Source organism: Argiope bruennichi, chromosome 8 (assembly GCF_947563725.1).
Source record: "Argiope bruennichi chromosome 8, qqArgBrue1.1, whole genome shotgun sequence".
In the NCBI taxonomy this organism is placed as follows: domain Eukaryota; kingdom Metazoa; phylum Arthropoda; class Arachnida; order Araneae; family Araneidae; genus Argiope; species Argiope bruennichi.
Window position 1 is genome coordinate 90,761,474 of NC_079158.1, and position 27,302 is coordinate 90,788,775.

A 27,302-nucleotide genomic window follows, 5' to 3' on the forward strand; every position below is an offset into this window, starting at 1 on the left:
TAATTAAATAGTAGCTTATTATGGATTCAAAATAAAAACTTTACTACTTAGAAGTATATATGCTTCTTTTTTTTACATAAATATAGAACAATGTACCACAGGTTGAGCTGTGGGTACAGCATATAGTATGATATAGAACTGTTATTTGCTAAAGTTTTCAGAACTTATTTCAACACACTTTGATTTATAATAAAAAATAACATTGTATTTCTATGAATTAATTTATTGATTAATATTATCGTTAATTTTTATCTCCATATATCATTTACCCATTAATTTGAATCATTAGCTTATTTAACATCAATATATATTCTCAGTTTCTCGAAAGTTTTGTAGAGCAGGAAAAATAAAATTTTCTAAATATATGTTATTTATATTATATCAGAATGAAAACATTTATATAGATCACATTAGGAGACCGGAATTAGATAATGTCAGTATTTAATTGTAACTGCCGGAACATTTCGTATAGTTTGGTGAAAAACTAAATATTTACCTTCTTAGACATTGAATAAGAACTAGTATATGTCAAGAAACAAAAATAAGCTCTGGTTAGATGGGAAATAAGAAATTAAGTAGGCACGGGCAGAGAAGTGAGCAGTTGCAATGGCTAAAACTGTGTATCATTAATCACATAATTTTAATATAAGTTTAATATTAGAATAATTTTTTTCCTCATTCAAAAATTACTCTTCGTTTTTAGTGTTTTATTAAGTGCTATTATTAAAGTGTTTACTTACTTATATGTATTTACTTATACATGTATCATAATAGTTTGAATAATAATAATGTATGATTTTAAAAATTATATTTTTATTCTAAAGTGGCAAATACGCTTTTATTCGACATTCATAATTAGAGTTGCTGAATGTCGACATCTGCCAATATAAGTGCGAAATGATGTTATCCATAAAGTATTTTGAATCTACACCAAACTATTAGAGAATGCTGACATTCACCGAAGACTATCGACATTTTCCAGATATATGTCTTTTATAACAATTCAAATACCGAGCCCTTTATTGATGTGGATATGAGAGGATTTAATGAAGACATTTTCAAATAAATTAATCTTATGTCATTTAAAGTTTAAATACTTTTTGTGAAACAAATCATACAAAAAATTACATATATATTGAAGAATAAAAAAAGAAGAAATATGAGCTAGAGAATTTCTGTGATATTACGCTATCAATGCATTCCAAAGATATATGTTTTGCTTCCCTTCCAAATGGGGATGGTGGATATGAGATTCCATACAATGTGTTATTATCTGATTATCCTTACTGAATGGCACAATGATGGGCATATGAAGAGTGATGTTTGTTTTATTAAATCTTAGCGATCAATACATAAACAAGTAATGGTGTTAAAAGAAAATGCAAGATATAACAATTCTTATTTGATCGCTATTAATTGGTATTAGTTTAGATTATATTACTTATGAATGTCCAACTACAGAATGTTAGAATTAAATTGTTTGCTTAGCATTCTGTTATATATATATAAAATATTTTCTTAATTTTTTTTTTTTAATTTCATTTCTAAAAATATTTTTGAAAAAAATTAGACTAATTTTTGCATCCTTGTTTAATATACTGATATTCATTTTGTTTGTCTGAAAAGAACTGATATTTTATTTTATAAAATATTTTTATCAACTAATAAAATATTATGTATAAAGTATTTCCTCGATTTTCTTTTCTATTCATGTTTCGGAAAAGTAATAAATTGCTTTAATCGAAAACTCAGGATTCAAGTTACTTTTTTATAAATGGACATGATTTTTATAATTAATATTTACAAATGAAATAAAATTCCCACTTTATTAAAGGAAATGATTCAAAAGAAAAGTCAAAATAATATGTCATCAGCGTTATAAACCAAAATAAAAATAACCAAAAAGGAACGGCAAGAAAGTATAAGACTATGAAAAGTTTTTTTTAGCAGGCTAGCTTCTTTGCTGTAAGTTATTAAAATCATATAATGAATGAAATTAGCCATTAAAAAATACTGATTTAAAATTAAAATTTTAGCATTAAAACTTCAAATTCTATAAATTATTTTTGGATTTGGGTTTGGATCATTATTAGAAACTGTATTGGATTATCACAGAGCCTGTTATACTTAACAGAAGGAAATGAAACAGTCTTTAGCTAGTCTTGTAAATATATCTTCTATAGTATAATTCAACATTGTTACTTGTGACAGGTACTAAAAAAATATGCGAAGGTGCTTCAGGTATTTTTTCGAATTTTTCAATTAGCATCCAGAATTTAATACTACATTAACTTAAAAAGGGTGGTAATTTTTATGTTTAATCTCAATAAATAAAAGAAAACCAAATTTCGGAATAAAAACTGTATCAATCCATGCTAAATTTAAAATACTATATTAGTGATTAAATGCATTAATTATTCATTTTTGAAGTAAATAAAACTAAAGAATAAATAAATTTAATTGATTAAATTAAAACTTCATTAATTTTCTTTAAAACATTTTCATTCTGACCAGGATATGTTTGTGAATAGTAATATTTAAAAAGTATGGATATGGATATTTGAAAAAAGACGAATCATAATGCACAAAACTTTTAAATAAAAAAAATTATTAAATGATATTTTCGTTCTAATTCAGTCTAGATAATTTCTGGATTTAAATTTGTTTTCTCTCTTATTTCAGATATGCAAAAATTCATGCTATTTTTTCCATTGATTAGTATGCTGACAAACCAACAAAAGACTGGATTTTGAAATATTTAATGGTGACTTATCTTTCATAAAATAAATAATTAATTAAGATCAGAAACTATAAATGCATCTGTTTCTTAATCTGCGTTTATTTGAAAGATTTTCCAATTCCATCATTACGAAATCTACAAATATATTTAAGATGCATTTAAATGTCTTATATTAACAGATGCAAAAATATGTACATTTAATTCTTACAATTTTTTTTGCAATAATTTTTTTAGGAAAATAAAATAATAGTCATTTTATTAGGGTTTTTTTTTTGGTCTTTTAGAAGAAATTTTATCATAAATTACGTAGTTATTTAAATATTAGTGAAGAATTATCTAAATAAACATTCATATACAATATTTTTTTTAAATACTTGCTATCAATTGTTTCATTGCTGAATTCTATTATCTTTTTATTAGGAATAGAAAGAATTATTTTTCATGAAATGCTTTAGTTACAAATCAGATCTTCCAATCAAAATAAATCAAAAAGGCAGTACACTGTATAAATAATTTTTGCTTATCTATTTATTTTTTATTAAAAATTTGTTAAAAACTTACTGTTTATAAGAAAAATATGAAATTATTTATATTTGAATTAGGTCTTCAGTTCAAAAATTTGAATTGATAGGTTTAATAAATAGTATATACAAGATTCTTTTTGAACTTCTTATAGCTAAGAATGTTACTATTTTTCACAAAATTGTTTATTTGGGAATTTTGAACTTATCTGAAGCTATGATTTAATACTATATATAAAGAGTTTTTTATTTAATGACTGTTTGAATTTCGAAACGGAATTCACTGAAGCTTTTATACGTATAATCAGATTACATCCAATGCATTAGAGAAGACATTTTCTGCTCTCGAGACAGCTTAAAGTGTCTTGTAATATCCACAGTGAATTGAATTGCCAAAGTCCATTCATCTGATTGGCGCTGACGTTAAGCTTACGGCAACCCCTGTTGATGTTGAATTCTATCTGAGAGGGAACACTTTCATTTGTCAACAGGAAAGCACCTCCTGTTCTGTTGACAAGAAGGAGAAAATACACGGCGCTTTCGAACAATTTCGCTTTTTGACCTGCATGTCATTTTTTAAAACCGTTGTCATTTATTCTTTTTATATCGAAGTTTGGAAGGAGAAACTGCTATCGAAATGTTAGTCCTCCGTTGACAAAGTTTTTTGCAAAGGGTGATAAAAAGGTTTTGTAGAGATTCCAAATGTCGTAAGAAAGGGAATGAAGAAAACAATAAATGGGGATGTGACGGTTCCAATGATTGAATTGAAAACAAATACCATACAAAATCTTAACTACATTCGTAAAATCCAGAATGTTTGTATAAAAATGAAATCTATTAGATGATTTAACCAATTTATTTAATTTTTTATCATGACCTAATGAATTATCTAAGCGCATTCTATAGATTGCACTTTTACATTATTACAGTACTCTAAACAAAAATTAAACTTATGTAGTGACTTACTAATCTAAAGAAAAGACTCGTCAAGTTGACTGCATAAAACAAATTAGAAAAACAAAAGATAAATTTAAATACTAAATAAAGGAATATTAAAACATTCATGTAATAATTATTTATTGGTCGAAAAAATAAAATTTTTATTTTCATCCTTTATAAAACAATAAAATAATAAAGGAATCTTAAAAAAAGTATTCCTGTAATAATTTTTTTATTTATCGAAAAAATCGAATTTCGGTTTTCATCTTTTATTGCCAGCTATTTTACATACATTTAGCGCAGCTTGGATAAAAATATGAATTTTTTATTTTAAATCATACTCAGCAAAATAAAGAATTGTCAGTGAATGTTAAGAGAATGCAAAATACAGATATTGTACCAAACAAAATCAGAAACAAAGTATTCTTAAGGCAGGAATCAGATATATGTATTGTTACCATGGGGATAATTGTAAAGTTCGAGGAGAATGAACCAAATAACTTTTTGAATGGATTAGAAAATTTTTTGCGAATTATTTCATTTTTTCTGTACTAGTTAGTATTTCATACAAGTTTGTACTAAATTTCTAGCCATTTAAAGGTAAAATAATGCATTTAAAGAAAAATATGGAAATTAAATCACAAACTTTCATAGAAATTTACATCTTAACAAATATTTCAAAGAAAAATTAAAATTAATATTTGATTAAATTTAATTTTAATTGTATGAAATTGAGATCTTTAAATCACTTTTAACAATAAAATAGTGAAATATTCATAAGCATCAACATCAAAATAATAAGAATGATACTTCGAGGAAAGGACTGGATTATGACTTTTCAAGAAGCGATTGTTGTGGATTTACATCTAGTTAATAAAAACTGGCCCAATTTGATAAACACTGCTTTCTCTGAATTCCTGTGATAATATTCGGAAAGTACTATCAGTATTCAGTGAGTTAAATTTTAATTAAGTTGATTTCTATTAAATTAATTGCTTCAAATTCTGGATCCAATAAAGCAGCGGTTTTCCAAATCTACCAGAATTCGGGACACGTTTCGTTTCTTTCCCTCCAAGTATCCAGATGAAAATCTGAATGGCGGTTTATTAAAGGGAAAAAAGTGCATAGATCCCAGTAATTTGTGCTAAATGTAATTTTCTAAGCTGGAGAAAGCATCATTTTTCATCCTATTTTTTGTTGATGGGGCAGAACAACCATTGATTTTTAGATTATTAATGCTAATTATCTTTCATCTATTTCATCTGCATTGGGCTATTTTACCGCCGGTCACATTGGAGTTATAATTTGATGAATATACAATCTATTAGGATCAAGGATCAACCGGTGTGCTCGTCTTTCCTTACTCATCAGATCTTTCTAACTGACATTTTATATTGGGGAAATATTTCTTATTTCATGTTTTCAGAGTAAATTTCCATTCTTAATATGAGTCTTTACTAGCATTTTTATACTATAGCTTATAATTTAATAAAGTACAAGCTATGTAATGGAAACATTTTATCCTTAAATCATAGACTCGAAATGTTAAAAAAAAAATCATATTTTAAAATATTTTTACCATCCCATTTATAATTCTAGCAATAAAAGGCAAATCATCCATACTTTTAATTTTGTTTCCTAAAACTTAAATTATGTGATTGAATTCAGGATTTCGTGTACAATTTTTTTCAATATTATTGCGATGATTAGCATTTTCATGAGCAACTTTTGAGTCTTATTAGAATTCGGTACTCAAAATATCTATTTTTTTCGTTCATTCCTGTTTTATAATCACCTTACATCACTAAGTAACTGAAAATGAATATGCGTACATCAGATCAACTAATTGCTGCCTTCTTGAGATCTGAACAAATAAAACAATATTGACAATTCACGTTAAGATTCATTTGAGAATACTAGTATTGAGTTCATGTCATTTCAGGGAATGGTTTTGCAAAATATATGTGGAGAGGCCTCGTTATTTTTCTCCAATTGATTAGTGAATGCGAAAAAAAAATACTCTAAATGATATAATAAAATGAAGACATTGCTATGGAAACTAAATTTAAAATTCAAAATAGTCTGTTGATTTGAGTAGAAAATAATTACAAATTTCTTAAAAAAAGAAATTCCTCCATGCTTTTACTAATGCTTTTTCAATGAAACACGTTTACTCTGATAACTGCTTATAATTATAAATTTAGCTCATTTCTTTCAGGATGCGCTAAATAAAGATTGATTTTGTCGAAATGACATTTTTCATTGAGTCAACTGACAGTTTTAACTTTCATTCAAAACGTTACTTGCGAAATAAAGTTCCTCAATTGATGTTTATTTTTAGAAAGATCGCAAAATTGAAATGCATGAAGAAATGCTAAAATGTTTAGATTAATGGAGTACATTTCTAACCACAAGCTAAATCTTTAAGAATAGATAGACGTTACTTCGACACTGTGTAAGCGCAGCTCTAAATGTAGTGAATGGCATAGAATTACTTTGTTTCTTGTTTCTAAGATTTGTTTGTGGGAAAGAGAAATGTTCCTTTTATGCAGATTTACTTTCATTAATTTTAGAGTTCCCTTGTGTGTTTTAAATTCTTTTTACTTCTTAGGAAGAATTTCCACATAGTTTGCAGAGAAATATGGCAGGTGGGTGTTTCGCTCATTGTTGTTGACCTACAGAGCAAGTTACAAATGAATTCTCATTGATTCATTGCATAGAATTCACTACATTGAAAATGAATGGGAATTTCCGTTTTTTCCCATTGAATGCAACAATTTCAAACAATGAAATCCGTTTAAAATTTATTAATCTATGCTTTTTTTTCTTTTTGAAAATGCAATTCAATAGATCATTTAAGGAGTGAAGAAAGAAAACAAACTAAAAAAGTTGAAATATATACACAAATATTTATAGAAGCAATGTTTTTTTTAATTCAATTTTTTCCCCTACAAAGACATAATTCTGAAATCGCGTTTTGAGAAATTTATTTATAAACTAAGAGTAGTATCATAATGAGCTTTTTTCATCAGAGATTTCAAAATAAATTTTAGATGACGAAATTTAATGCAAACATTAACTATTTATCTTTTATTTATTTATTATTATTTTTTATCTAAGATCAGCAAAATGATTTGATGTTATAGTTAGAAGAGTTTTGTTATTTAATAAAAATGTCTTGAATTATTAGAATAAAAAATGAGTATTTTTGTTTTGTTGATGAAAAAAATCATTTTGCAGTTATTTGTTAGAAAATTTACTTATTTTGAAGGGGTGAGAACCTTTTGATTAATAAAGCCATTATTTAACGAATAAATATTTAAGAATTTGTTACTTTGAAGTCTGTGCTGGTTTTATTCTTCCTTTTTTGAAAACAGTTTCTGATATGAATATAACAGAAAAATACTAGTATTAAAAAGTTGGCTTTTATTTTTATTGCATTTTTTTTTGAAAGGGGTAATTTTTCTGATATAATCCTTAAACGCATTACGTAAGTTATTTTTTTTAATTGCGCATTTATTTTAATCGAAGAAAATTAAAATATAAATATGTCTACTTTATAAATTCTAAGTAATATTTATTTCCTCTAAATTCATGAAATGTTATTCTTTGATAGCAACACTGCGCGCCATTATTTAGCCAGCTTATAGTGTTCTGTGATAAATGCCTATTAATTTTGCCATACAAGTAATTCTCCTTAAATGATAATCTTTTTCAAATGTATCAGACCAAAAAGTAGCTCCGCAATATACCACAAGGCAGCAATAATAATTTCCCTTCCTAATGTAAATTATGCTTACCTATAAGTTCAAATCAATTTTAAATTTAAAAAAAAAATTAATAAATAATACAATTTAAGGCAAGAAAGTAAATTCTCTTTGGATTTTGGGAGAAAATGTAATGTCATTTTTGATTCAAATAATTCATTCAGTTGCAAGAAATAAAAGTATTATTTCCCTGATTTTGAATACGAAATTTGTCAGTTTTCTAGAATTGACAGATCTTAATCTATATTTGAAAAAAAATGTTGGTAGAAATAAAAAATCTTGGTACATCCATGCCGATATTATTGCTGTTTTAACTGTCCAGATGCACTCATGGCATAAAAATCTGTTTCCAAGAATCATGTGATGAGTTCATTATTTGTCCATCTATAATGTAGAACTTCTTTAAAATATGAAAATCTCTTTAATTTCGACAAGATTCACTGTCAAAAAAATCTATTTCAAGGAATAATGCATTTCGATATCACTGACAAAATCGCGAATATTTTTCTTTTTTCTTAATTACTTAAAATTATCACAAGGATAATTGGCAAATAATCATTGGCAAAATGTATACATTTTTGCCAATGCACACATTTTTACTCAGAAAATCATATCCGTAGCAAATTCGTTGTTGTAGCTCAGCAGTCCACCTTTTGCAACAACAGGTGCATAAATTAGCGTTTATTATAATCATATATATAACTTCAATGTAACGCATCAGCATCTAATTTAGGATTTGCCTTGATAATGAGCAAGACAAATAACGTACAAGCACTAAAACATTAAATTATTTCTTAATAAAGCAAGCATTTATTAATTTTGTAGCTCATGCACAACAATACTTGTTTCACACAACAATAGAAAATCGTATAAAACACTTAGCTTCACGAATCTAATTGTGTGATCGTAACATATTGAGAACATCTAGAAACCGTATTCACCAGAAAGAAATTCACGTTTTTGTTACAATTTCCTGTATTGTTATTTTAATGGCAGTCGAAGTAAAGCGTATGAAGCTGGGAGCACGTCTGCCTTCTAGACCATAAAATAATCCTGTAGTACTTTAAGGATATGAGTCTTATCCCTTAACGCTCTCCTTTCTCTTTAAAGAGGTAATATTGCTTTCAAGGAATGGTAGCTTTATTTTCCCTCGAGGTATCTTTTGTCTTATATCCTAGTTGATAGCGAGCTTAGGCACTTTGTTGTCTTCAAAGATTCTAGCACCATAATCACATTCTCGAATATCCAATAAAATTTCAAATAGGAAAGCTCCATTGAGAATATCTATAGTAACAGCAATTTATATATAACTATATTTTTTCAAATATGTAGGTTGGTATATGAAAAAAATTGTACTGTTTAACGAAAAATTAAAATTTAATATTAAATATTTTTTTGAAAATATAATTTAATAATCATATAATTTTGTATTGAAAATTTAAATGAAGAATGTAGAAAATAGTAGAGATTCAATCATGATAAAATTATAGTTTTCTAGATTATTCTATGAAATATTTTGAAGCATGTATACATAATCTATCCTGGAATATGAACTGTTAATTAATATTTTACATATGTTGATTACCGTTAATAAACTGGTTTATTTTATATGTTTTATTACTATTACCTATATTTTTTACTTCAGACAAAACAAAAAACAAAACAAAAACTGATTTTTTACGTTTTCAACACAGTATGTACATGAGCACGTCAAATTATATCTCATTCCAATATTCGATATAAAAAAGCATTGAGATTTAATATTTATCATTTAATGATGTTGCAAATTACAGAATAATAATATAACGTCTGAATGTATATTATTAAAATATAATGAGATCTAAATTTTATTTCATATATGAAGATTAGTCTTTATTTAGCTAAGTAATTTAAAAACAGTCATTCGCTTCTTTCAATAAACTCTCATTATACTGAACCCAAGATAGATTATAACGCCATACTCAAATATCTTCTTTTATATCTTCGGATTCTCATTAGCATGCGGAAGGTAGATTTGATTAACTGTCTATGAATACTAAAACTTGGACTGGAATCGCTTTTTGAGTGTTTTATTTATATTACGTTTACAAATGGCATTCGCCTATATATATATATCAGTTTGTTGATACTTACTGTAGACGTTCAGAAAAAAATAAATAAGTAATGTTTTAAGTATCTTGAGGTAATATAATGATGTTCGACGTGTATATAAAAATATTCACCAGCTGCAAATAAAAATCTGCGATATTTTTAGGCTAGATGAGCATAGAAAATCCTAACTGATCATTGAAAAATGGATGCTCAGATTTGCTTATAACATTTAATTCACTACTTTCTTTTCATACTTTACTAAGAATATACAATTAATTCTTAAGTTTAATCAATTATATGTCGTATTGTGTAGTCAATAAAGAGATAAAAATCTAAATATGGCTTTTTATTTTGGTAAACTTATTAAACTTGACATATTACGTAAAACTATATAAGGTATTAATATATTTTTTTTATAAAACTAATGATTATAAGAAGAAAATAAATATTTATTTATATGAAGTTATTTAATGCATTCATAGAATCGTTATCCTCATACGAATCATACAACAGTTCAAAAAATGTTTCGGTTAGCTTTATATGAAAGATACGAGGGTTTCTCTCGAGGTTCTTTATAGAATTTTTATTATTGGAAAAATACTCTGTATTTTTTTTATGCAAAAAAGAGTATAAAAATGTACTTATATTTATTCACAAAAAATGAATGAAAACAAAAAAATAATAAACCAAAATGATAGGTATCCTTGAAAATAAGCAATTATAATCAATTTTTCTGTAAATTATAATTGAATTTATACGTCCCCCAAAAAATTTTCAAAATGTTCCAGGCAGAATTTGAGTCAAATTGACAATCTTTCCTTCAGAAGCAAAGAAACCTTTAAAAAAAACTCTACTTTGTAAATAGAATTATAAACTCTTTCTGCAATAGAAAATACCGTCTGTTTATTTTTTATTTCAAACAGAAGCGAAGTGACTCGTCGGAATGAAACTTAATTGATGAACAATCCAATTTACAATGTGCAGCAGTTTTTCTCCCTCTTCAATAGATGGACTGCCTGTTTTTACCAATCGTCCCTGCATGTAAGTTTCGCTTAGGAAGAGCTTTTCTTCCGCTAATTGACAAGTGTACAGGCAGACGAAGAAAAAGAGAAACCACTGTTGTTTCCTAATACCGTATGGCACCCGCAACTGTCTTTCAGTTTCTAAGTGGAGGTTCAATTAATTCTGCTCTGCTTCGTATTCATTAATCAGGGTCGTATTTTTCTAAGACACAGACCTAGGGAATAATTATCCAGACTTTAATAGAAAGTTGCTTCGCAATAGGACTCGATAATATATAATAAAGTATATTTTAATTTGCCAAAATATTATCAAAACTTTATTTAATATGCAATGATAGAACTGAAAAATATATTTATCAAAATTTAGCTTTCCTATGTAGCCGAAAGAGTTTCAATATATATATATATGTATGTAATGATATTTTAAACTCTTAATTTAATCCAAATTAATTTTGAAAAATTTATCTTAATTTTGCCCATCGTAACTTCATTCTAAAATATTCTCTTATTTTACTTTCGGTTTAATTAATTCCTCTGTAAAAATAATGCGCCATCAGTGTTACGTATCAAGAGAAACTGATATCTTCGGTTGCCCTTGAAGAGGTGTCAAAGGTCACCACGTGTTTTGAATTGGCGCCTGGCCAGAAATCCTATGTTATATAAGACTAGTGATCATTTGTTCGTCTTTTTTTGCCTTCTGTTTTTGTGCCGCCCTGCGCCTTCATGTAAATATTCATGTTTGCCTTCCGAGAGAGAATAAAACTGAATTAAAAATACAAAGTTTCGTCTATGTCTTCAACCTGCACTCTGCTTCATCCAACAATATGTTGCATATATATATATATATAAAGAATGCGATTTTAACCACTCACTGAGGGTGGCACTTAAGATATAGAGATGAGAAACTGTCGTTCAAGAGATCGGAGATGCGTGAAATAGGTTACAATTTATAGCCTCTCCGATGGGTACAGGAATGGTGTAGGATTGAAATGCCTCCATATTGATCTCGGATCGTACCTTTTTAGTAGGAAGCAGTCAAATGAACTGCGCCATAATAAGGATTCATTATTTTATTCCCCTTCGCGTTCGCTAAGTCTTCAGGTGTTATTTTATTATACGAATGCAGATTTGTATTGGTACTATTCTGGTTATCATTTGAAAAAATATGTTTATAAATCATACTTAAAAAAATAAAGAGCTTTATATCAATATGCCATTACTTTCAGACAATTATGATCATCAAAAAATTATATGCGTTATCTAATTGCACAAATTCATAAACGATTTATATGGCAAACGGTATATATGGTCAAAAGCACACCCTTATAAGAGAACGCATCGATTATTCTGAATTTTGATAAACACATTTAAAACAAATATGTTCCAATAGTAAATGTGATACAGTTTATCATATTGCCATTTCTATAACATTATAACTTGAAGAAATGAAATGAATTCATGAGAACAGATACACTTAATATTTACTTTAACAAACATTTCCATATATTTCAGTCTTTAACAGATACATCAAGTCTCATTATCATTTTCGAATAAATGAAAACTTTAATAAAGTGAACGATGAGCTATAAATTACTTATTCTTTGCATAAAAGCTGCATTCCGTTCTTTCATTCCTTCCTAACGAAAGTTTCCCGCTTTTTCAGCTTAATTTCTATCACTTCATTATTCAGCGCGCTTAGCACTGTCGACGATGCAAAGCACTTGAATTGAATTTTTAACTTCTTTTACTTCCTTCCCTTTTCTACTATTTGCGAACTTTTCAATAGAGGAAAAAAAGAACCAAATAAAAAAGAAAACATCAAATAGATTTTGCATATAATTACTGCTTTTCTTCAATGGGTATCTAGGAGGGTTTTACGGCTGAAATATTTCTTCCAAAAGTGGTGGTCAAATCATGCATAATGCATCATTCTCTTTCTAGCATTCTGAGACGATAACAGAATGTAATTATTTCAAACGAAGGGAGTTCAGCTGATGATATAAAGTCGTTTAAATTCGACTTATTTGGTTTTTAATTAAACTTTTCTTCAAATTTTCACTATGAAAGGATTATATTACATAGAATCTATATTATTGTGACATAGTGCTCTTCATTCATTTTACTCTTTTACATATTAAAGCAAATCCATACAAATTTTATGATAATTTCATTTTGTGAATTTACAGCAAAACAATATTCTCTCACTGTACTTCAATATGAAAGTTTCTTAATAATTCAATTTTCGCTTTTTAAAAAGTGGTAAAAATAACCTATTTATTACTGTTTTTGTCAAATTAAATCTAGAAAGATTTAAACTCATTTCTGAAAATAATTGTTAGATAATTTTTATTACATAATTCTTTTTTAAACATTCCAAGAAAGTAAAAAATATAATTATTTCAAATGCAGATAGTTGAAAGGATGATCTAAAGGGGTTTAATTTAGGCGAATTTTAATTAACCCGTAATTTGAATTTTTATAAGAGGTTTAGATTACCAGAGTCTACACTGTTACATTCCAGTTCTTTGAGAAGTGTTATTTTATTCTAATACACATTTAAGCAAATTCATTTATATTTAATAGTAATTTCAGTAAGATTTGTAAGAGAAAAATTATCTGACTGTATTTCAATAAGATTATTAATAATATATGTGTTTTAGATTCCTGAGAAGTGGTTATTAGTTAGGCGATTTATTTATTACTTTTATGATCTACAAGAATTTTCAATTTCTGTTCGAAATTCGATTGCAAAGCATGATACATATGCATATTATTCTTTTCACTGGATATCACCGTCTTTTCAAAGAACTTTTCAATTATTCTTATTATTTTGGAAATCACAAAAAGAATATATAAAATGGAAGTATTGGAAGTGAAATATGGGATATTTTATTTATCATTTTAAAAATATTTAGAAGAAAAGGGACGTTCTTAACAAGTTTCTATGTAATCGGGGTTTATCTTTCTATGTTTCACTAATATAAAAAAAGTAATAAGAAAATCAAAAGGAAAAAATGATCAGACGGATTCAAAATATTTTTTTTTTCAAATTGCATCATTTTCAAAGTTACTGCATTTGAAGAAACCATTCATTTTGCGCTTGTTTCACATCATGCGGAGATAGATGTATGGTCCTTTTCCTTCTATTTTGCAGTGCTCTTTTTATTTTTTTTTTATAACCAGTCATTTAAACCGGGAAAAAGGAGTTAAAATACAAAACTAAAAAAAATTATTGAACAATTCACAAAATAGCTATATCAATTATGGAATTTTAAATGAATTGCATAGTAATTAGATTGTGCGAATATCGATATTGACATGCTTAATATGAGTTTTGATATTAAAATGAAGTGTGACGAAAAAAATTGATGCCTCAAAGCAATCAATTGTCATACTTCAGGAGGTAAACACTAAAGAATATTTTCCAAATCCTAAATATTTTTAAAATAACGGTTCAGGGCGATTGGTCCATTTTAAGATGTGGATTGGCAGAAGAGAGTACGTACCAGTGGAAACTTCGAAAAATGGTTATTTTTGAAAACAGTTAATAGCTTTTAAAATAAGTTTTAATTGCTTTACATAAGAAGTGATAAAAAAAGTAATTTATTTTAGATAATAAGGATGCGCAGAATGTCAAAACAATTAAAAGACTGATGGCTAAAGGATACTAGAAGGATCCATGAGATTGAATTTTATATGAATAGAAACCATGACTATGATCAAATCCCTTAATACTCCAAATGAGAGCATCTAGTGTCTACATCATGATCAGGGATGCTAAGACAAAGGAAAGAATGCTCTTTTTCTGATCATTGCAAAAACTGAATTTTTATTATAAACATGATTTAAGTTAAATTAAACGAAGACATACACACAATTTTGATTATAAACATGATTTAAGCTTAAGTAAATGACGACATACAAGAACTAAATTTGATTACAAACATGATTTAAGTTAAATTAAACGACGACCATACAAAAACTAAATTTTCATTATAACATGATTTAAGTTAAAATAAACGACGACCATACAAAAAATAAATTTTTATTACAAACATGATTTAATTTAAATAAAACGACGACCAAACAAATGGTTTTTTCTTGTTCATAAAAAATCCATTTTTACTGGAAACAGAGATGATAGTTTGTTCTGGTTTCCTTAGAAGTTACTGTACTGAGTAGAATATCTTTTTAGAAAATACAGGAACCAGTCAAACGTATGATGATGAAGTTCTATAAGCCCAAATAAAAATTAAACAGATTTCATATGTATTGCCAAAATATGATAAAATAGGTGAACAATTGGAAAAAAACATATCATATAGCAAGGTTTGACAACTTAACACGTCAGAAATGAACCAGCATGAATATGTTTTAGACACAATGAAATGATGAACAGTGGATACCAAAAGAAATTCCGGACAGTCATGAATACGTTAAATATTTAGTTTCATTAAATTTTATGAAATCAGATATGGAGTTTGAATTACCAGGAGGAGGGAAAATTTACAAATTATAAGAGAAATATGTTGCTATAAAGGCCTGACTATTTCCTCAAAATTTTTATATTTCCAAAAAAATTGCCTAAATTATTTGAGATTAACGAATGAAAAACCATGATAATCTATGTAGTAAAAAATTTAGAGAATATTGCTTTTATAAATTTTCTAATAATTATGCTCGTAATTATTCTTGAACTTTGAAGATTATCATTTAAATGATATTTCTTTTTACATATGAATTAGTAATTCTTCTAATAGCTTATATTAAATTTTATTAAGTATATATAAGAGTTAAAAATGTAAAATTAAGTCCGAGGAATTTTTATTCATAAACAAAATATCTTTTCTGTTTTGAAAAGAAACGAATTGCACAAGACAGTCTCAATTATGACAAAACTTCTTTTGTTGACATCTCACAATAAATCGGCATTTCGAATTTTTTTTCAACCCCATATAGGATATTAAAACAACGTCAAAAAACTCTTCACTTATTTAAAAACCAGTTTGAATCTGTCAAGAAATGGCACCTACAAAGACATGGCGCATTTCTTATTTCCTCCAGGGTTTGAAAACCTTTGTAACTTCGTCATCCAGTCCTTTCTCTCTGGGGCTGTAAATCATTTTCTCTGGCTGACAGCTGAATGATTAAATGTTCCATTCGCTGCTTTTCGGATTGGAATCGTGCCATTTTCGACAAGGATTGAGAGGAACACACGTCTTCTGTACGGTTCAAATCGAAATTTTCATCAGCGATACATTAATCTTCAATCACTTAAGAAGTATCAATTCGAGTTTAAATCCAGATTGTTTTTTGTTAAAGAGAAAATTTCTGATTTATCATTTTTTTTCTAAATATTGATATGATGAATTTTATCTTAATTCCTATTATGGAAATTTGTATTTAGAACGATCTTGCTATTGATTAAGAAAATGGTTCTGAAATATGCATGCATATTATGAAGGAATATATAAAAGAAAAAAAAAAGCATTTGCTTGAAATGAACTTAATAATTTAATGTACTAAAGTATTAATAAGAATGCAATGTTGATATTCATTGTAAATATTGAAAATATTTATTGTTTTGAACTTTTAATCGTCTCGTGTTTGTAATGTAAAACACCATGCGTCTTTAATTAGATTTTTGGGTATGTTCAATAATTTGTTAAAGACTAACAAGTTGTTTGATGTAAAACTACAAAATAATAAATGACATTCTGATATTTAACTTATTCTATTCCGTGAACAAATTTTACTGTTTCAGCATATTTTAAAAATTACTTAAAATATTTTTTTTTCAAATAATATTTGCATCTTTTGGAGATTACCCAGGGATTTTGACAGTTAAATCTCACTAGCGCTTATTACTTGAAGAAACTTTACTTTTACATAGAATATGAAATCTAACATTTACTTATGGTACATGCATTTACAGAAAATAATAGAATTACCATATTAATAATATGGTACATACAAATGAATATGGTAACCTCTGTGACTTGCTCATTTGCATGAATAAAGTAATTCCATTTTTAATAATTTTCACTGCCCTTGATAACACGATTTTTATAATTTTCTAATAGTCTTGATAACACACATTTTTCTTCAGATATTCCATGCACATATTTGTAATAAAGACTTTTCATTTTCCAAGCGTAAGTTTTTAAGTAAAAATGGAACTTCTTTATTATCTACATTTGAGTAACTATATTTATGAAAGATTGTCTCTAAATTTCAGTAAATAATTATCATAAAATGTACATATCTTTAACATTTAATCTATTATTGTTTACTTGCTTCAGTGCAATGGATTTAAATAAAATGAACTTTAAATTATATGTTGAAATTTCTATACAAATTCAGAAAAATCTCAGATTTAATTGTCTTAAGAACTTTAAAAATTTATTCAAACATTGGCTCTCTCTCACAGTCTATCAATGGATTTGTAATGAAAGCTTTTATATTGTCAAACATAGGTTCAGTAAAAGTAAAATGATTTTACTGTAAAAATTTCGATAAGCATCTTGATAAATAATGTATTTTAATTTTAGGAAGCAAATGCTTATAAAGAATGATGTATATCCTTAGTATCAAATCAATAAAAGTATATATGCATGTAGGTGGCTTGCGAAAGGATTTAGGATATTGCAACATCATATGCCAATTTCAACACTTTCCTCTTTCGTACTTCGTGGAAAATTCATTTTTCAATGCGAGATAAAAACATGATAACAACATTTCAGGAATGTACTTTTCTCTTCTAATATAGTTTGGAAGCATATAGATTTGGTATAACAGTTTTCCGCAATTTTAAACAAATAATGACTTTAAACGTAAATGGTATAGTTTAGAAGAGGATAATTTCCTTGGGCATATGCTAAACTCTCAAAAAAATATTTAAAATCTAACGATTTATTTTTAAATGACATTAAATAGAAAACTAGAAAAGTAAAGCCCGAAAAACAGTCTTTTCTATCCACCAACTTTTTGTTCGCAGCTTGAAGTAATAAAATGTCTATCACAAAGCATAACCATATGGTTTCTGGGAATTCTAAAATGAAAACGTATCAGTGGTCTAGAAGAAAATGGAGTAGGAAATAAAAATAAAGAATATCCAAGATTCTGTGAAACACGTCCGTAGGAAATAAGTTAGAAATAAGTTTTCAGTCCACACTATTTTTCTCGGATGATTGTTTTGTCAAAACCTTTATTCAACTGCCCAGTCCAGATTCGCATGAAAAAGTCATTTTTTGTGACGTTTTCTCCTGTTTACTGGATTTAAAAGAAAAAAAAATGCTCTTTTTTACAGTTTCAAAGATTGGAAATCGATTTTATTTCGAAATATAGCAATGATGACTTTTCAGCTATTTCTGCAGAATAAGTTTTTGAGTGGATTCAACTACAAGACCATTTCCAGTTTCGAAAGAATCGGAGCAAAAAGAAACTTAATGTTTCTTTTTCGTTTCTTAGAGACTTATATCTGGTTTAACATTTGTGTCTTAAATTGAACAACTTATCAGGGACTATATATAGAGCAATGCAATTTAGAAAATTTATTTTTCGTCCGCTTTCTTTGAAATGATACATTTTAAGTACGTTTTTTTCGCATCAGTCATTTTAAACGAAGTATGAGTTTGTGTGAATGTTAATCTTTCAAGGAGGTCTTATCTGTTGATAAGTAATAAGAGCTAATTTCTTAAATTATTGAGGACATACATTTATTATATATTATCCATGTAGCATGCTAACATAAATTATTTATATATTTATACTAAGAGTTCCCGAAAAGAACAAGCGTTATTTTTTAAGTATTAAGTATTTGATTCCTAGATTTATTCCTCATATTTGAAAGTTTCATTAAGTAATTTCAATAATTACATGGATGGATTTTGACTCTGTGACAGTTGATAATAATAAGTAAAAAAATAATTTTTTATTTAGTGTCTATAGTTTAAAAATATCAAATAGTAAAATGTTAGTAAAAAGAAAATCAGAAAACAATAATAGATTTATTAACACTTAAATATTTAAAAGAAAACACATATTTCATTAACTATCTATAAATATGTTCAAAATGAAAACTTCTTAAAGTTACAAAAAGCAATATTCCCCTAAATAATAGTTTGCATACACGCAGGTTAGGACTGCATACAGTATAAATCATCATCGTTTCATATCGTTCAACGTCATTGAAATCTGCATTTTTGCGAAAAACGGAATTTCAAATATAGAACAACAATGATTTTTATTTTCTTGTTCAGAATAGTTCTATTACTCTAAAGCATCTTAACTGTTCAATTTCTGAAGTTACTTTTTTTTTAAATTTTAGTCAAAATTGCCAGTGTTTGTAAATTAAAATGAACAAATTATTGATAGTATGACACTATGAAACACATATTTAAATATGACTGTTATAGTTCATTAAATAAATCCGTTTAGTCAAAATAATTTTTTCATCTAAATTTGAAATAAGCTTTCTCTAAATACTGAGAAAAACATATTTGTGAATATTCTGTAGAATGTTTTATAAGTATAGACAAATATAAGAGAAACATTTCACTATTTAACTTTCGTTAATTAATTTCCTTTATTAACCTTTTTATTTCTCAGGGACGTACACAAATAATTTTTTTAACATATTATTTTCAGACACAAAAGCCAAAGTATTTTCGTATTATTATCTACCTTTTTCAGTAGAAATTTGGATTTGGTAGTATGTGTTTTTGTGCAATATTTAGAGAAATCAAAGCCTACGCTACTTTTTCGGTAAATTTTTATGAAACTTTCCCATGAAAGTTTCTTGTGTAGCAACAAAATAAGCTTTATCGGTTCATTTTTAGCCCATTAACCGCTGGTGTTGCGTTGACGCAACGGTCAATATAAATAAATATAAAAAAATAACGATGTAACAAATTTTTGAATAAATTACAATTTTATGTTAAAGAATAGCACTACTAACAAATCAGTGAAAAAATTGACTTAAATAAATTATTTTACACCTAATAATCGATGTTTTACTTTCAGCATTTTTTTGTTCAAATTTCCAAACTCATTTTTTCTTAGAAAAAAAAAATAAAAAAAATAAAAAAAAACAAATTGGGGTTTGGCTGTGAAATACATTAGCCAAAGTCACTCTTTGTCAGTGCATTCCACAAAGCAGGTGTTTCTGTGGGGGAGGAGGGAAAAGTAAAAACAGGTGTTGTTTTCGCGCAACGTCAGCTGAAAAGGGGTAGACTGTTATCCTTTTTGAAACATTTAATTTCAATACTGTGCGTCTTATTGGTAGCAACTTTTTTATCCTCTGTGGTTTAAAATGCGTAGAACAAGATATCTTACGTTAGAAGAAGCTTTGAAAAACAATTTCGAACAAAATTCCGATGACGAAGATGCAAATGAGACCGTTATTGTTGTCGTACCACCAGAAACAGCAGATGCTAGTGATGAAGAAAAAGGTAATGAAGATATTTTAAATAACGATAATGAAGTTTTACCTATAGATACTACAGGGGAAGTTGAAGTTTATGCAAAGAAGAAATTAGATCCTCCCAAAAGTTCTGCTAAAAAAAAAAACAGAAAAAGGCAGAATTATGATAGATAAGAAAGGAACCATGGAATTGATAGGCCTCAACCAAAAAAATGAAGATAAAGCTTCAATTTATCGTATCAAACAAATAATAAAAGATGAAATTAGTGCAAATATTTTCAATCTTTTTTTTCAGTATGAAGAACACAAAAATATACTTGCTGTTAGGTGGAACGACAACTCTGTTGTGACAATAGGGTCAACGTTTGGAAAAATTGAACCACTAAAAAATGTTTTTCGATACTCTAAAAATCAGAAGAAGAAAATATTAGTAGCATAACCTCACTGCACTGAGCAATATAATCAGAAAATAGGTGGTTTAGATTTGTGTGACAATTTTATTTCCAATTACAGAATTAGGGTCCGTGGCAAAATATGCTGGTGGCCGATATTTTCAAATTTCATCGATGTCGCACTAACAAATGCTTGGAGAATATTAATATTTTCTGAAGAAGGAAGTAAAAAGTCACTGTTGGATTTTAGACGAGAGGTTGTGTTTCATCTGTTACAGACGCCCTTGGAGAGTGAGATAAATAAGAAAAAATCAACTACTGGACGTCCGAGAAAATTCAGCCTTACAAAACCAATATCCGAAGGACATTTTATTGTTAAGTCTACAGACAGTAGAAGACTACGTTGCAAGTATTGTCACAGCCAAACTATTTATCACTTCAATGTTTGTGAAGTTGCTTTACATCACAATTGTAGTGAAGCATATCATACTTGAAATTTATATCACCTTATTCTTACATAATAAGCTTGTCAACTACATTTATTTCTTAGTTTTTAATAAATTAAAATTTTCAAAGAAGTGTTTTGACTATTTTACACCCTTTAATAAGCTCACAAAAATTTCTAGTTTTTAAAACGTGAAGAAAATGCGGCGCAGTGCTCGGTAATAACGATCAACATTCGTACTTCTTTTCCGCTGACGTTGCGCCAACGCAACACCCTATATTTTAAAAGTTAAGTGCAATTGCCTTATTTTTGCATTAAATTACTATTATAAGTGGTCAAAATAATAACTTGTTTGCATCGAAAACAAATAATGATTTTGAGTTTTGGCGTTTAATGGGTTAACTAAATTAGAAAATTATGCAACTTAAGAACAGGAATTCCTTAATCGCATGTTCATTTCGATATACGGATTTCAAATTTAACTTTTTAAAATGAAATATTTAAAATATAGAATGTTACAATAGCATTCTGACTATTTCCTTTAAATTATTTTCTCTACGAAGACTTTACTACCATAATAGTAATTGTGAAACAGAACAAAAAAAAATTGTCTTGTTAATATTAGGCAATATTTTGCACTTTCTAAGGGCAGCTGTGGCCTGGTGCTAAGAACTTGTCAGTAGAAACGGAGGGTGTCAGGTTCGAGACCCGATTACACCTAAGAGCCATCGTATAACTGGGTCTGCTGGGCATTAAATACGTTTGGGCCAATCATCCTCTCGCTTTCGTGGTATAGAATTTGGAGAGGAAGAGATCCAACTTAGGTGTCGTACTCGTCATCCGACCGCTGTTCAAGATTACGAAATTCGTTTCAAAGCAGCTCTAGTGTTGCTTTAAAACGGAATGTTAATATAACTAAACTTGTAATTTCTAATAGAAAATCGCTTATCGTTTAATTTTACTTCGTTGTAAACTTAACAAATGCATACTTCTTGAAAAATAATAATAAAAGCAATAAAGAGAAATTGCTAACAATTTTGGAAACATCAATATCAAAATCAGTACCGTCTTTTTCAAGTTTTCGAGAATAGCGACTAAAGCAAGAGCTTCATTATCTCCATTCATAAAATGTGAAATAAAACTGTTAAGACGAAACAAATAGTTCGATGAATAATTTCTTAAATATAGCAGACATTTTTTATTGTTCACTAATTCTAAAGTTACTAATTTTAAAACATTGCAATTTATTGTTGTTTATAATGGCTCCAACGACTAATGTTTTCATTTGTTTACTGTTTTTCTTTCGGCACGTACAAATGTTGTATTTTATTCACGTGTATCGGATTTTGTACATGCTCTTCAACTAATCCTTTGGTTAACCTTTATTGACGTAACTGTGAATTCATGAATAGTTTCCCAACACTACTAATCTTTTCATCTTAGTATCAAGGGACGCGTATTGGGTAAAATTATTGCACATGAGGAAACATAAGAAAAAATAAAAGTGTAGGATCTCGAAACAAACCACTATATTTCGAATGCAGAAACGAACATTCCTGATTCTTTTTTCGCTAAAATAATTTCCTTCAAAGTTCAAAGTTATCGATTAGCAGAAGCATAAAAATTAGTTGGAAAATAAAGTTGGTATTTTAATATTATTAAACGGAATATGAACTTTATAAACTGGAATTGGAAATGTTAAGTAGTAATTTAGAATATCCAACATCTTAGTAACCATAATTCACTCAATAATTTCATTTATGTATTAATAAAATAGAATGATATGCTTAGACGAATTTCTGTACCAATGCTTTTAGAAAAAAAAAAAAAAACATGGGGAATATACATTTTCAATTGTTTATAACTTGTTTGCCTGTAGGTTGTTGTAAATACAAAGAAGCATGTCCATTCTTTGCTTTCCAAAAATAAACCCTTTTTTCTTGATTAAAGTCGCCTGCTTTGAACTTATATCCAATGATGGACACTTGTTTGTTTCTTAAGAAGCAATCATATAATATTCATATAATTGAAAGATATAAAGATAACTATAGCGAATGATATTTTCTCAGATGTCATTATCTAATTACCTGACTACTAGGGAGACAAACTTTTAAAAAATCCTGAAGTGAGCTTTTTTTTTTTTTTTTTTTTTGTTAAACTGATTCAAAATAATGAGAAATAGTAAACAAGGAATTTTGTATCAGTAAAGGAATTTTGTCACAGTTTTTGTATACACCATACCTATAGCTGCAGTGAACGCAGTGAATTAGAATCTAAGAATTGCATGAATCTTCAAAAAAGCGTTTTGTATTCAAATTTCCACAAAATACACAACCTGAAAATTACTTTCGGAAATTCTAAAAAAGTATTGAATTCTAAGCTTTATCCTTAGTTCATTCCCTTTATAATTACTTAGAGGTAACCTATATTAAAAATATCAATATAATATATTCATAAGTTTTTGAGATATCATGTTTTGAGTATGAAACCTTTTGTGTAATGCAAGTTTTCCAAGAAACACAGTGAAAGTCTTAATTTAACATGTATTAAAAATATATTTGTTTATTTCTATCAAAGTTTTACACATTTGCACAATATATGATCCTTTATAAAATTTCTTAAACTTCCTTTTTTTTATTTCTGGCTGTTCAGTTTTTTCTATCAGCTTTTGTATCTAGTTTTCTATCAAAGACTCTCTCGTTGTCGAAGCTTAGACGGTTTTTTTTAAATATATATATATATATATATATATATATATATATATATATATATATATATATATACACACAAAAGTATTAGAATCAAGTTAATAGAAAAAACAAAAATCAAATATAAATTAAACCAAAAAAATCATTAAAAAAATATTAAAAAAAGAATCCGGCCTGAAGACTTTTTCAAGGGTCACCCTCAGGCAGGGATTCAAATAAAGGGATTTTTTCTGTGAGGACATACAGACATTGTCTAATAATGATTCCTCGTGACCCGAAAATCCCCTGAAATTATGCTCAAGAGATATACCATTTTAACAGATATATATATGTAACAATATGTATGTATATATATATATATATATATATATATATATATATATATATATATATATATATATATTGATCAGAATTATTCTCAGTTCATGAAAACCTTAACATCCATCATTGTAAAAAAATACGTCTGTTGATGCACCAAAATATAAAATTTGTAACTTTACATATGTATTTTTAAGGTAAATTGCAAATAATAAACTATTAGTTTCAGAACTTTGGTTTGCATTTTGTATTCTAACATATATATATATTTGATAATTTGACATTTTGTTGGTCACACAACTTAATGCAGAAAGGCGTTCTAATGCAGATGACTTTAAGTAGATTACTACTCTTGAGAGTCTCTATCTACATAATATTCAGAATGTATAATTAACGAGTATTCTTAAGACATTCTGACATAATATAAGTCTCTACAAATTCCATATTTCACAGCAAAATCTCTTATAATTTCAATATCAAAATCATTTTCTAGTCAATAAAGATGTATTTTTAGAGTGAAATTGTATGAAAATTATCATTTTAATATTAATTTTTTTATTACAAATAATTGATAATTAACTCTTTATTACATTGAATGAAGGAAATCCTTTTCATTGCGAATATTCAACTACTGATACTTCATATTTAATATCAATTCCAGGCTCTTTATTTATATTATATCTTATTTATTTATTTATTCCAGACTTATTATTTTTCTCAAATTGCTTAGAGTTATAATATTTAACAACAAAAACCAGAAGTAGCGTAATTTCCTGCATTTTGAACACATTCTTTAAAACGAAAAGATGGCTAGTTCTGAACAGCAAAATAATAATAATAATAATAATAATCCTGGTAGTAATAGTCATAAGTATAAGTTAACATGCAACTTCACTGTTAATCATTTATTCGGGTTTGTTTTTTTAAGTTGCAAAGACCATTTGAGGAAGAATGGTTCTTGAAACTCAAACAGAAACTGAAAAATATTACAAATCTGAAATCTACAGACAATTATTAATTAGTATCAAAAATTGCGAACAAAAGCAAGCATCAGAATATTTGCTTTCATTCAATATATAATATTTGGGAGACATAGAATTGATTTTCATACCATATAAGATATTTATTTAGAGCTCAACAATTTCTTTTAGCAACGAGTATTTTTGTATATGAAATATCCACAAAAAGTACTTCTTTACTTGGAAGAAGAATACCAAATTCCATGAAAATCAAATCAAATCAATCAAAGGTAGCTATGTTATATGAAACATTCCCTTTGCTAGAGAATTTCTTATTTGCCGCATTGTCATTTATTTTCATTTGTGTATTATGAGAATGAAGAATCCTTGATCCTGCCTGTCCTCATGTGATTCAATGAAGCTTAAACAAGTCATCTCGGCCGTTACTCAATTGTAGCCATTTTTCATGCTTGTGAGACAGGAGATTATTGGACCAATATTGTTATTTTATTATGCTCAAAACATCAATAAACAGTTTTATCAAAGCTATAAAGTATATTTTAGAATATTTTGAGATACTATTTTTTCATATGTTAAAATTATATTCTTGTTTTTTGTCAAATTATTTTTCTTCAAAAATGTGTGAATTAAATTTTTTCTTAATAGATACATATTTTTTTCATTCAATGCATCTTAAATAAGTTATCTCGACAATCATTCAATTGTAGCCATTTTTCATGCTTGTGAGACAGATTATTGAACCAATATTTTATTTTATTATGCTCAACACATCAATAAACAGTTTTAGCAAAGCTATTAAGTGTGTTTTAAAGTATTTTGTAATACTATTCTTTCATATGTTAAAACTATATTCTTGTCTTTTTGCCGTATTATTTTTTTTCAAAATTTCTTTAATTATTTTTTTATAATAGATGCATGCTTTTTTCTTTAATGAATCATAAACAAGTCAACTCGACTGTCACTCAATTTTAGCCATTTTTCATGATTGTGAGACAGGAGGTTATTGAAGCAATATTGTATTTTATTATATTCAAAACATCATCAAACATTTTTAGCAAAGCTACTTATGTTTTAGAGTATTTATTATGAGTGCGAGATATTATTCTTTCATACATTAAAATTGTATTCTTTTTTTTTTGCAAAATATTTTTTTTCAAAATTTCTTGAATTAATTTTTTTTCTTAATAGTTGCATGCATTTTTCATTTGAATAAAATTGCTAAATTTTATTTGTAATGGTAATTGAAATATTTAAAAAAATGCGCTAAATGACGTCCAAATGATGTTGCATTTAACCGAGTATATAAGAGTAAATAAATAGTTCATCAAATTCTTCTCCATTAACCTTCTCATTCCTAAGAATATTCGAGATCAGTCACACCAGAATATTAATATCCCCGGAATTTTCTTTTAATGATATAAAAATGCCTTATCCCTACAAAACCCATTAAGACAGCCTTGAAATGCAAATTACGTCCTACTGATATGATAGTTGTTAAGAAAATGCATATCCCAATACTCTTTGAGAGTTCTCTTTGCCTCCCTGTTTCCAAACCCATCTGAGCAAACATCTCTAACAAAGACTCTGTACTGGTATTCAATCAATCACACTTAACGAAATAGGCAAGAAATTCGCCCTATATCCGGGCGTCTTGAGGATCATCAGTAATTTTAAATGACATATTTTTCGGACTGTTCAGAAATCACAGAATTAATAAATAATTACCGAGTAAAAATTAAGAAATAATTAAATAAAATATTGTTTTCCAATAGAAGTTAAAAGTTATTTATTTTATTTTGACATTTAAGGCTTTGGGCAGTGTATCACATACAAGAATATAGCAGATTATAAATTTGCTTTACACTGTTGTAAATATGTTTTAGGAAAAAAAATGAAATAAAGTATTAATCTAAGCTATTTTTGATGCAAATATTCTGCAAGTTGTTGTTGTTTTT